Below are 12,513 nucleotides of genomic sequence, written 5' to 3'. Positions count from 1 at the left end.
CTCCAACTCTAAAGGCTCTTCACTGTGAGATGCATGCACACTCAAACAGCACACTGACCATGCAGTCTCTGTGGTATTTGGGTGTTGTTCTGGAATCACCTTGGATGCAGGTAGAAGGCTGTGTGGTATTTCAAAAGGCCCTCATTATTTGGAATGTGTCCAGCTTCATCTCCCCGGCATACAATCTGGGGCCACCATGCTGTCACCACGTGATACCAAATAGCGTTCCTTTCATTGGAAAGCTGGAGTGTTGTTGCCAGGGTGGCTGTTGTGGAAGAAGCTTTGGTTCAAGAAGAGGTAGATGTTTAAGTTAAAACGCAGGCACTGTGTTCTTCTACAAGTGTTAAAACAAAATGTGGCACTGTTCTTTTAATAAAGCTTTAGTCACTACAAAGGTTGGCCCCTAGGGGGCAGTACTTCTCTATTTTGAGGTGATGAATGTGCAAACCATAGGCCTACTCAACCAGGAATTGTGTGTGCCCCTTCGATAATATCACTCCTGTGCTTCTGCCAGCCATGTAAAATACCAAGTTAAATTGCAGCCTGAATATCTAGTATATATATGTATCTAATATAGCCTAGTATCTGAAATAAAACACCCTCAGTGATTTTTATTTTATTTTAGATTATTGAAACACATTCTCTCCAAAAAAGCCTGTTTGGAAAATTATTTTCTAATGTATTCAGTCATTTTTAGATAACAAAACAAACTGTCATGGACTAGCATTTCCACTGCATTAGAGGACTTGAGAGGATGACAGTTGAAGAGTGGTTATTCCGCTGGAAAGATCCTGTGTTCCCTGTCCCTCCTTTGTTTACCTCCTTGTTTACTTGCTGTCCCAGTGTTTTAGTTCCTGTCAGCCATGTGCTCCTTTGTTTGTCTTGCCATGTCTCAGTTCCCTGTGTCTCCGCCCCTCACCTGTTCCTCATTATTAGTCTGCTAGTTTAATTATGATTTCCAGCCCTGTGTTCACCTGTCTCTTGTTTCTTGTCCACTTGTGCCTTGTTAGCCTTGTTTAACCCCTGTGTATTTGAACCCTCTGTCTCCCCTCAGTCCCCTGTCGGTCATTGATGTTGTTTCGTGGTTTGCTGTAGTGTGCATTCACATTAAAGATTCCTGTTTTCACTAAGTGTGCCTCGATCTCGTCTTGCCTCAACTTGCCCAGCTCTCCTTACAGCTTACCGTGACATCCGCTCAAGCTCCCATGTTTTGATATTAAGTGTTCTCTGTCTGAGAAATTGCCTGAGAGCTGCTTCCTGCCAAGATAATTGTACCAGTTTGATTACTGTAATCAAGGAGTCAAAATAACTGATATCCTGCTGTCAGTCAAATCAAAAGCATGAGAAGGGGGGTTGTTTCTTTACCAGGAAAATACTGTGTAACACACAACTTGTTTTCCACATCTTTTATACCGATGTGTCTCAGCCTTGACATCTACACAAAGATAGTATATTACATACTTAGGATGTTTTACCTTCATTTGAGGGTCAGTAGACTATCTCACTACATTAAATATTTTCTAGAGATGATGCTTATTTGAGAATAAGGAAATTTACCTGAAGGAAAAATACAAGGCAATTGTTTATTGGGAAAATAGTTTATTCACATATTAAGACATGTTTTGAGCAGGGGTTATATTTATTTCTAGTTTCACAGTTCATAGATGTCACTCTTTCACAACTTATTTTAACCCATAACACTCGGTGTGAGACTGAGACATACCCTGTTGATTTCGCAAATAGTTGTAATGTGAAGTATATAGTAAACTGCAATACAGAGTATTTGTGTGTGTGACGCACATATATGGGTATTGAACTTTCATTCAAATACACACACTACAGTCAACACTGTAAGAAGTGTAACAGTGTGAAGTGTAGCTCTCAAGACTCATTTTCAAAGAGGGTACAAACACAACCACAGAAAACATGCCCAGACTCAAACCATCCATTATCCAGTGAAAATATTTTGGATCAGGATTTAATTCCAAATCTATCAGGGAAGCAGTGTGGTTATATTTACAATCAATGCTTTGTGCATTGTGCAACACAGAGATTCTCTCCAGGTGCCAGTGCAGACTAGACTTGTGGTGATTTCAAATGCAAGAGGCGAGACATCTGTCAAGGTGAGACCATTAAAGCTGACAGTATGATCTCCATGGAAACTAAGCAACCTTTTGCGAGATTGATCAACAACACAACACACTTTAAGCTCTATGCATTAAAGTGCAGTAGTGTTTCCTGGTTTTTGGTGAGCTTATATGCTGGAATGTAGTTTTTCTCAATCTCTTTTTGATTTACCCAGAAATCAATTTGGAGATCTTATAAGTTGAAAGTCAAATTACATGTTCATTATTCAATTGATTTGACTTGAAATCAGCATATAGTCATGGGAAATTCACATTCGTCATAATCTTAACACAGGTGTCCATTCGGGTTAGTTTATTAGAATTGTTAGTTAGTTGTTAATTGATTGTTAGTGTTTATTTTGGTTAGTGTTGTTAGTGCTGCACCTCGTCTGACTAAATTAGTAACACTATGTTAAGCCTAAGAGTAAGTAAAAATAAAAAAAAATCCACCAGTTATTCACCATGACAAGGAGGATCACACAGATCACTCAGATTACTACATCACTACATTTATAGTACTGTATGCTTTTAACAACTATTCAAATATTTCTCATGCTATAAGCATATAATTTCATCATATGACCTTTTTTTTTAAAATAATTCTGTTTTCAATTTGAATCAGTTGCTAAAAGCATGCAGAACCCTTAACCGATTGCAGATTGTGGTGCTAGATTGAGGACGGTTTAGAATGTTAGAGAGTAGTAGGAAATGCAAGTGACACAACTGAAAAGGAGATGCAGGGAAGTGTTAGGTAAAGAAGAGACAGGTTAGTACCAAAGCAAGGAAGCAAACTGGCGAAGCAAACTTACCAGCGCGAGTAAAGGCCTAAGACGTTAGTCTTGTCATTTCCAGTACCCACAAAGAGCAGGATTTCAGCACAGCACATATTCGAATAACACTAGCATCAGCTCTTAGCCTTCCGAAAAGGTCACACACACATTAAAACAGCAGGGGTCTACAGTGAGGCCCAGAGAAGGCCAGTCCAGAGCTCCCGGGGAGCATCTGTTGGGACGTACCCTTGGACAGACCCTCACAACATATTCCTGGGAGACTCTGTGTCTAGCATCTACTGATTACTGATTAGACTGCTCTACCACCTCAGGCTAAGAGAATGTTCACATTACTTGAATCACACAACGGCCCTTTGTTTTTTGGTGTCTGTAGAATATGGGGCCTTTAAGGCCAGCATGATTGAAAGTGGCTACAAATGATCATAGCTTAATGAAGATCTCACTGGGAATCTAACTGTGACCCTGTGTTTAGTGTGTGAGACTACTGATATGAATGTTAATAAAATCACAATTTGTCTGCCACAGAAATATCCTGCTGAGGTTTTCTTTCATCTACTCAAGACTGGCCTTTTAAATGAATGATTTAATAGATTTACTTGAAGATCTGTCTGCCAAATCTGAGCACAACCAAAATAGAATTATACTGGATAAAGGCAGTTTTAGAACTGCAACTACATGTGATGTCAACATGGCTGGCTATTGTCACAGTGAAAGGCAAAAGACGTGACCCTCAGCAAGACACCTCAGATACAGATCATTCTGTTAGTGCAGTGTTTCTCAAACTTTTTCAGACGAAGGACCACTTAACTAACCAATAAAAAAGAAACGCACGGACTACCTAGCTAAAAAAAAAAAGATTAGACCTACTTCAACAGTATAGCTATATTAGCCTACACAATAGGCCTACTCACTGAACCACCTTGCTTATTGTCTTTGCACTTTGGTTATTGTGTCAGAGGATTCATATGATTTAAACTGGCATATCTTACATAGACAGTGTTGTAGAACTGTTTGGATTTACATACAAGTTGGTTCAATATTGCAAACAACTTATCTATATTATATTTAACCACATCTGCTCGCGGACCACTTGGGATAGCTTGCGGACCACCAGTGGTCCCCGGACCACACTTTGAGAAACACTGTGTTAGTGGTTAGTCAGCATATTCCAGGTCGTAAGCAACTGGAAGCAAGGGCACAAACTACAGTGAGATTAAGTTAGTAATAGCGCAACTATAGCGCCGTGAGATTGTAGGTTAGTAAGAGCGCAACTATAGCGCTGTGAGATTGTAGGTTAGTAATAGCGCAACTATAGCGCCGTGAGATTGTAGGTTAGTAATAGCGCAACTATAGCGCTGTGAGATTGTAGGTTAGTAATAGCGCAACTATAGCGCTGTGAGATTGTAGGTTAGTAATAGCGCAACTATAGCGCCGTGAGATTGTAGGTTAGTAGTAAAGTGTTACGCACACATCAGGAAGTGACAAAGAAGAACCTTTTACAAGGCACAAGAATAAGATAAAAAAAAAAGCCTTGGCAATCTAATTGCCTACTTTCTTAATGAGAATATACATCACCATTTAGTACCTCACACACCCATAGCATTCACCTACACAACATACAAATCATACCACTCTGAAGACACATTAACATCCATGCACGCACACACACAAATACACAATATACCCAACGCATGTCAGTTTACCAGAGGAAGTAGGCAAAGTGGATGCAATTAAGGAGGTGTGACTGGAGGCAGAAGATGTTAATAGAATGTTTGTTGGTTAATCGCTGTTAGTTCTGGTTAGCAGACCAGGATTGTCCTGGTGAGGGTTAGTTTTACATACAGTGTTCCAAGAGCTTATGGCAAAGCCTGTTGTCTCATGCAGCATTCCATTCACAGTATGTACAAACACACACACACACACACACACACACGCACACACACACACACACACACACACACACACACACACACACACACACACACACACACACACACACACACAGAGTGCACACATGTAAAGAAGGAGAATGAGTACCAGGGGGAGAGAATATGATGCAGGGTACTCTAAGTTGCATAGCCACAGTCTTGGAAAGAACAAGCTGAGCAGAAAACATTCTCAAAACATTCTGGAACACCAAAGGAATGTTTACATTTCAGAGGGCCACTCTTGTTCTGAGAATGTTCACCTCCAGCTACGACAGCAAGCAAGAAATAAGACGCGATAGGCAATCTACAGTAAGCTCATAAGCAACCTTGTTAGTGGTGTTAGGCATCATTAGTATTTGAAGAGGGAAAGGGAAAAACAGTTGTTAAAATCAGTGTTAGCAGGGAGACAGCAAAAGGGGAGGAAATGTGTTGCAGCCCGCTATGCAGGGAAACAGACATCACAGAGAGAAAGAGAGAGGTGTTAGTCTCTAAGATGTGCGATTAGTCTTTTTAGATGTTAGTGTTGCCACAGGGGAACTGTAAGCATATCCATGTTAGTTTGTTTTGTCTCTATTTTCATTATTTCAGTTGTAGTGCACTGGTTAGATAGCAGCTCGCCATATGTGGTTGAAAAATGTATTGTGTTTTTTTAGTTCTGCAAAGAATGCTAATTAGGTCTACTGAATAGCAAGGATCTTAGATTGTATGTTGGGTTATGTACTTCCTACAAGAAAACACGTAATTTAGGTTATCATTTCATAGATATCTTGGACAACTGAAGATGTACTGTTGATCAAAACCACAAATTGACATCACAACATCAAAATCACGACTTAATATTAACCTCAAACTCTTACATCAGCAAAGCAATCCATTAATCCATTACCTAAATGCATGAAATTACTGACCGCAGCACTAATCCAAATCCAAAAGGATTAAGCCAGGAATACATTTAGTCAGGAATCTATTAAATCTAACCTACCACCATCTATGGGGAAGCTTTAGAAGGAAACACTTACTGCATGCAAGTCAAATGTTACCTGTCTGATAACACCTATACAGTGCACTGCAAATGAAAGTGAAAAGCCATCAGCATTTGTGTCTAAAAGGTGGGGATAGGGTGCGTGTTCTCAAAGAACACATGACGTGAGCACATAAAAGGGTGCGAAGAGTCCAGGTCATTGAGGGTTATCTCAACACAATTCGCCAGAAACTTCTTTAGCTCAAACAAAGCACATCAGTAAACGCATGAAAAACACCTCATCAATCCAGTAATACACAACAGAGCTTGCAACCCTCCATCACCTGGTTCTTCTGTTCCACGGTTATGCAAATGGCAAGAGCACAAAGCAGTCACGCAGGGTGTAGTAGACAAACAGGTATGCAAATACACTGCAGACAACCAAGGCCACAGAGGGGGTGATGAGAGAGAGGACAAAGAGAGACGAGAAAGGCGTGTAGAAAAAAAGAGAAAAGGAGAACCACCACGCAGCTCAAACACCTGCGCAAAAAACACACTTCCACTTCTCTCACGTGTACTTCTCTCTTGCCAGTCTGTGTGACACACTTTTGCTTCCTCAAGTGCAGGACACAAAGTGAGACAGCAGATTAGAGGAAGCGTTTGAAAGATATGTTTCAGTTGGTGCAGCTTTCTGTGTAATGCTCTACCTGTCAGCAGTAGGTCTCACTCTCACACATACAAATGATTTCACTTTGCCATATAAGGATTTCATCCTTAATGGTCACATATTGTATATTGTTGAATATATAGTAGAGCTGCAACAATAAATTGATTATTAGATTAGTTGTCAACTATTAAGTTAATCGCCATTTGGTAAGCAGTTAATCGGTTGGTGTCATTTTTTTAAGGAAAATATCTCAAAATTCTCTGACTGCAGCTTATTTAACTTGAATATTTTCATCTTTGCTTACTCCTCTTTTACAGTAAACTGCATATCTTTTTCGTCTGGACAAAACAAGATATTTGAGGACATAATCTTGGGTTTTGGGAAACACTGAATGGCATTTTTCCCTATTTACTGACATTTTATCGATGAAACAAGTAATTAATCGAGAAAATAATCGACTATGAAAATAATCGTTAGTTGCAGCCCTCACATGTATGTGTAACACATTGTCTGTATTTCTTGATCGCCGGTATAGAGTAACAGTCTTAAAAGTATGGACACAAAGGTAAGATCTTTTCAAGCGTTTTGTGCTTGTCTCAATGCTAGTTCAGTGCAGCTACTTGACATCAGTAAATGGTTGACCGTCTTCCTGAAGCACCATGTGGTTTCTCCCCTTGCTGAATTCCTCCGGAGTGCTCAGGAATGGAAACAACACCTCCATTTTCTGCAGTAAACAAGGGTATGGACTGAGTCACTGCAACTGCACATTTTTTATGGTACAACTTGATATGAGAAGGCTAAGAAAATGTTATGGTTTAAAATCCCCACAAACATTACCAAATTATGGTGCTCGCCTCAGTGCTTAAATTCACGTGACTGCCTAAGCGAGGATTCAAACCTTGCATAGCCAGCGGCAAAAGTGTTGCTCAGAAGTGTGACTAAATTTTAAGCCTTACTGAGGGTAGGTAATCAGCTCATCCTGACATTTTCTATGAGCAGCAGCATCAGCATTTGCCCTTCCTGACCTGACAAAGAAATCTTACCCTTCAAATATGAAACTTCGCCATCCATGGAAGCAGATTATAATAATCTGATTTAACAGTCGTGCCTAGCTTCAGGTCAGACTTTTCTAGCACAGCTGATAGGTACAGTAAAATACTGTGCATTTATAAATACACCACACTCAACCTAATCCTTCCTTTCTTACACCCCAGCCCCTCTCGAATCTAATTTCTTTTTTTCAAGACCAACATAACACAAACCTAAACTGTGGTCGAATTATGAACCCTTCATTTCAAGCAGCTTGATTGAATTTAAAATGAAATTAACATAACATCACACCATTTTATACTGAAAATGCCGCTCGCTCCCACGGCAAAAACGCATACATAGTAGTCTTAGTGATATTTCTACCGAAATGACGGGACGCTCTGGTGACTCCTCCAAGCGGACAGGAGCACGCAGGGGGCCAGGTAAGGACGCTGATCTCCTCTCGGTGTGGACATCCTTCAGAGCCCTGTAGGGGAGCAGAGAGGTGGAAAGCAGCAGAGAGTGGAAGGCAACCGTGTGCGTCGCAGCTAAGTGTGACTCTACATGTGGGCCACCATGGCTGACTTAGCCTTCAGCCATAAACCATCTAAAAGGCAAAACTGTGACTGAATGGATAGAGCATTCACGCAAACGGAGTGAACACACCTAGTCGAGTGTATGCAGTGCTCCAAATACTAAAACTGAAAGACAGAAACACAGCGTTGTGTATAAAACATAAGTGTGTGTAAAAGATATTTAATATACAGTACTTGTACCTGGGTAATCGAGGTCCCAGTCAGGGGGATTCTGGTAGCCAAACTTCATCCATTCTCCATTTCTATGGGGTCAGGGGCTGGACTCTGTGAAATGTGTTTGGCACAGTTAAGTCTGTGGGTTAATGTCTAGCAAGTATCTCTAAATAATAAAAAATAAGACAATAATTACAGTTATTCAGCACATGGAATAGCCTATGCAATGTCACTTATAGTGAAGGGACAGTTATTTATAATTGTATCACTGAACATATTTACATTCTAGCATGTATACAGATGACATTGAGACTATTCTTCCATAGAGATTTGATCCTAAAAAAAATAAAGATTGATTTCAGTGACCTGACCAGTACAAAGGGGCATATGGTGTCATAGTCAACCTTAGGGCTGCTGAGCCCCTGGGGGAACAATCCTGTAAATAAATGAGCTGTCAAAAATATGCCTTTGGCCTACTACACAATGACCTACACATCAAATGTGGTGTAATCCACAAAAGGTGAAATGAGCATCAGGGAGGCATATGAAAGGAACTGCAGAGCTTGTCTCTTATGTTATACCAGTTTCCGTTTCAGTTTTCAGGCTCAGGAGCAGTTGCTGGGAGACTTGGCAAGACTTTGCAAGATGATAGACAGCTATAGGGCATCTGCAAATATTTTATGAGGAAAGACTGCAGTGCTGTGGGAAATGAAGGACCATAGTAGATGTGAAATATCCATTTGCTGCAGACCACAGCAGAGAAATACACCACTGACCCCCCCCCTCCCCCCCACCAGTTTTTGGTTGACGATTCCTGGGACACCGGTGCACATGAAACATGGTAGGCATGTAGCCCCACTAGGAAAAAGAAGAAAATAAGCTTTTGGTCTCTGGGGGCCACCCCACCTCCACACTGGGCCCCCAACCAAAAACAGGAGTGACCGACAGCAGTTTTGGCAGAATAACTGATGCTCCAAGATTACAAAACACACACACACACTAACAGGAACAGTGGCAATGAACACAAGTTTGTACACACCCACATACACTGGCACACACACAGGCACACTAGGCATATTGCAAAGCAGCGTGTATCATAATGAATACTTTGTCCATTGTTGCAGACTTGTCTTAGTGAGGTTGCGCACACAAGATTGTGACCTTGCTGAGAATATAAGAATGAGTGTGGCTTTAGAACACATATTTCTGTATAAAATTCGAACATTTTGTGAAATGTGAATCTGTATGTCTGATGCATTCAATGGGCGTTCTCTCAGGCTGCCAAATGTATAATCTCCAACAGTTTGTAACTCAAGTAGCTTAACTATCTGAATGTTAGGTAACCTAATAATCATTCCATGGCATAATAGCCTATACACTCACATGTAGGCTATGCTACTTTTGGGGGGAGAGTAAAATACAGTGACACAAGATGGTCTCAAAAGCCCATATGAAAGCCACAAACTTTTTGAATGCAAACATCATCGTGTGCTAAGCGAAAATATGTAGCCTACATAATTTATAAGACATTGGAGACATAAACCTGTTAGTGAGAAGCCATTTCCCACCTAATGGTAACCGAATTTTCTGATAAGTAGACCAATAACTAAAGCTGACCAGCACGCGCCTTCATTTGGTGCGCGCGCGCCTCCACCACTGCAGGCTACTGTGCATATCCTGTCAACTCCATCTATCTCGCATTCTTGATATTCGTTTTTACTGTGGAAACGGTGGTTCTGCATTCACCTGATAATTCCTTTGGCTCCTATTCAATATTCCACTGCCCTGAAATACTTAACAAATACGCTATTTTAGAAGTAGGCTATACTGCTACTATAATAGCCTATACACAATGAAATAAATACTTTGTCCGAATGGTAGTAAGATAAAAATGTGTAAAAAGCAGGATGGCGCTGTTTGTATGGCCCCGGCATTAGTGAGAATACAATTACGCATAGTCTGCCCAAACCAATTATGTTGCGATTAGTATTGTCATTATCGGTACGACCACTACGGTGGTGACAATCCGACATCCAACAAATAGGGTATGGTTTTTGTATTATTAATTACTCTAACTACGAACCCAAACCATTTACCACAGGCCTTACAACTACATCCTTTTTTAATTGCGTTGTAAGTGATCAAGACATAATTAGTACACTGTCAGAACACAGAAATCGATCACAGGATTGTTAGATCGCAGCAATTCCAAATCTGGTATTATAGGCTATTTCCATTTATAAAGGCTGCGAATTGGAAAAACAAGAGGGATAGGTCTAATCGTGTAGCCAACATCGTCTAAATACAAAATAGTCGAGGTGCTTTATTACAACTACAAAAAGACTGTAAAGCATCTGTTTGTCAGCGTTGTGTCTACGCGTGTGTGGTAAAGGTTGAATTGATAACCTACCTTTTCTGCGTTGGGGTGTAATGTCTACATTTGCCAAAATTCGGAGGTTTCTTCCATCGCATGGGTGTATTCGCGAAGAACAGAATACGAAATGTGGTCAGAGATTGAGTAGACTGCTGTTGAAAATGATTCAGATCATCGTCCGCTGGGAAAACTCCTCCCAGCGCAGTCTATCTCAGCATCTCTTCTCTTGGTGGTGTCGACCAGCTGCTTTCAAGAAGGCTAGTTGTCAGGCTCAGGCAGGATTTTTTAGAGACAGGTATCCAAGGCAACCGCATGGAAATCAGCAGTAGCCCATAATAAGCGCAAGCTGATAATATGATCTCCAGCGGTTGCTTACAAATTTATTCAGACCTCAGTAGTGTTATTTTTGATTGCCTATATTTAATTAAAATTCGTTGGCTTGAATTAACACATTTATTCCACTTTTGGCCTAGCCTACATGACTGCGAACTATTGTGTAAAATTAGTAGGCCTATATTTTTGATAGCTACCCTGTTAAATGTGTAGTTAGAAAAAAAGCGTAGCATATGGTCTTGTCTTCCGTCTTGGCTGGTTTGCGCAATATTGTGTCTCTCAATGAGTTACCTGTGCTAATGAAGTTTGGCAAACTACACACTAAAATGTGGTATGCCTAGCTGTAACAGAAGGCCTATTTTGGGACTTAAGTTATACAAATAACGGTTGAGCACGAACGTGTGGTTTCGGAGTAGGCAGGCAGTCATCATGTTGAACAAGTGGTTGATGAATAAACAATGGGTGTACCCCGACGAACAAAGGAGGTTAGGATTACTGGTCCAGTCTGCAGATGTCAGAGAGATGCAGCACGTGCGAGTTCGAGGAGTCCAGCTGGCACGAATTTTCCACCTCACACAATGCAAATGAGTGACTGAATGGGTTTTGTACTCGCGGGCCATCTGTGTAGTCCAGCAAAGATGAATGAAGCGTGCTCGGGGCTATGTAGGCCATTCAGTCGCAAATTTGGTAATAAAAACCGAGAGAAAGTAGGCTGTATTCCCCATACTGCATAGACATTGAACGTTTGGTCACATCTTAGGCACACATACATTTTGGCACATAGGCTACTGAACCCATACAATTACTAATTTTTTTGCAAGCTACAGTAGTGTAATTGCTTAAGCCTATTTTGTTGGTATGAATTTAGGTGGTGCAAACTGATTGGATGTGTGCGATGTATCAATCTGGGTGAAGTAAGTTGACGTTCACAAAATTTGTAATAATGTTAAAACACTACCAGTTGCGTTCCTGGGTTGCAGTTTATGAAATGAAAATGTTCAATAATAATAATATTAATAATAACTAGAAAATCTAATTTCGAGGAAATTACCAGTGCATGAAAATATAAACATACTGTATATTAACATAAAAGGCCAAACAAACTTTTATTTGGAAACAGTTGGCAGGAGTCATAGTTGATAACAACTGACAGTTGAAATGGCTGAACAGTTAAATAGTTGAGTAGTTTAAATAGTTCAATTATTTAATAGTGAATTGTTGTAGTGAGGACATTTATTTTGAAACAGTTGTGGGCAGAGGAAAGTAGTCTTAAGAGAGCCAGATGGTATGCTTAAAGCCTGAGACAGAGTATATAGTTTAAAAGTTGAATGTAGATAGTGTAATGGATGTTGATAGACAGAAAGTTGAATGGATGTTGATAGGCAGATTGTTTAATGGATGTTGATGGATAGTTTAATGGGTGGATGAGTGAATGGTTTGAAGAGGATGAATGGATAGAAAGTTGGATGGAATGTGCCTTATATCCTTGTAGAATGGAGAGACACAGAGAGTTGGCCTAGTTAAGCAGAAAGCAGTTGATACAGGTGCAATCAGT

General features: G+C 40.4%; 1 long non-coding RNA gene across 2 annotated transcripts; it reads right to left on the bottom strand.

Moving 5' to 3' along the window:
* Nucleotides 1-5,501: 5,501 nt before the first annotated feature.
* Nucleotides 5,502-11,291, bottom strand: LOC121690316. 2 transcript variants are annotated; one of them, XR_006025038.1, is made up of 4 exons: nt 10,662-11,254; nt 8,279-8,362; nt 7,887-7,989; nt 5,502-7,197 (listed from the first exon to the last, which is right to left on the bottom strand). It is a non-coding gene; the product is annotated as an uncharacterized LOC121690316 (long non-coding RNA). The 2 variants fall into 2 exon arrangements; XR_006025037.1 differs by having other exon boundaries at nt 7,887-8,362; nt 10,662-11,291.
* Between the last annotated feature and the right edge of the window lie 1,222 nt (nt 11,292-12,513).

The sequence above is a fragment of the Alosa sapidissima genome, chromosome 18, assembly GCF_018492685.1.
Source record: "Alosa sapidissima isolate fAloSap1 chromosome 18, fAloSap1.pri, whole genome shotgun sequence".
In the NCBI taxonomy this organism is placed as follows: Eukaryota; Metazoa; Chordata; class Actinopteri; order Clupeiformes; family Clupeidae; genus Alosa; species Alosa sapidissima.
This window is presented reverse-complemented; position numbering and strand designations above follow the sequence as displayed.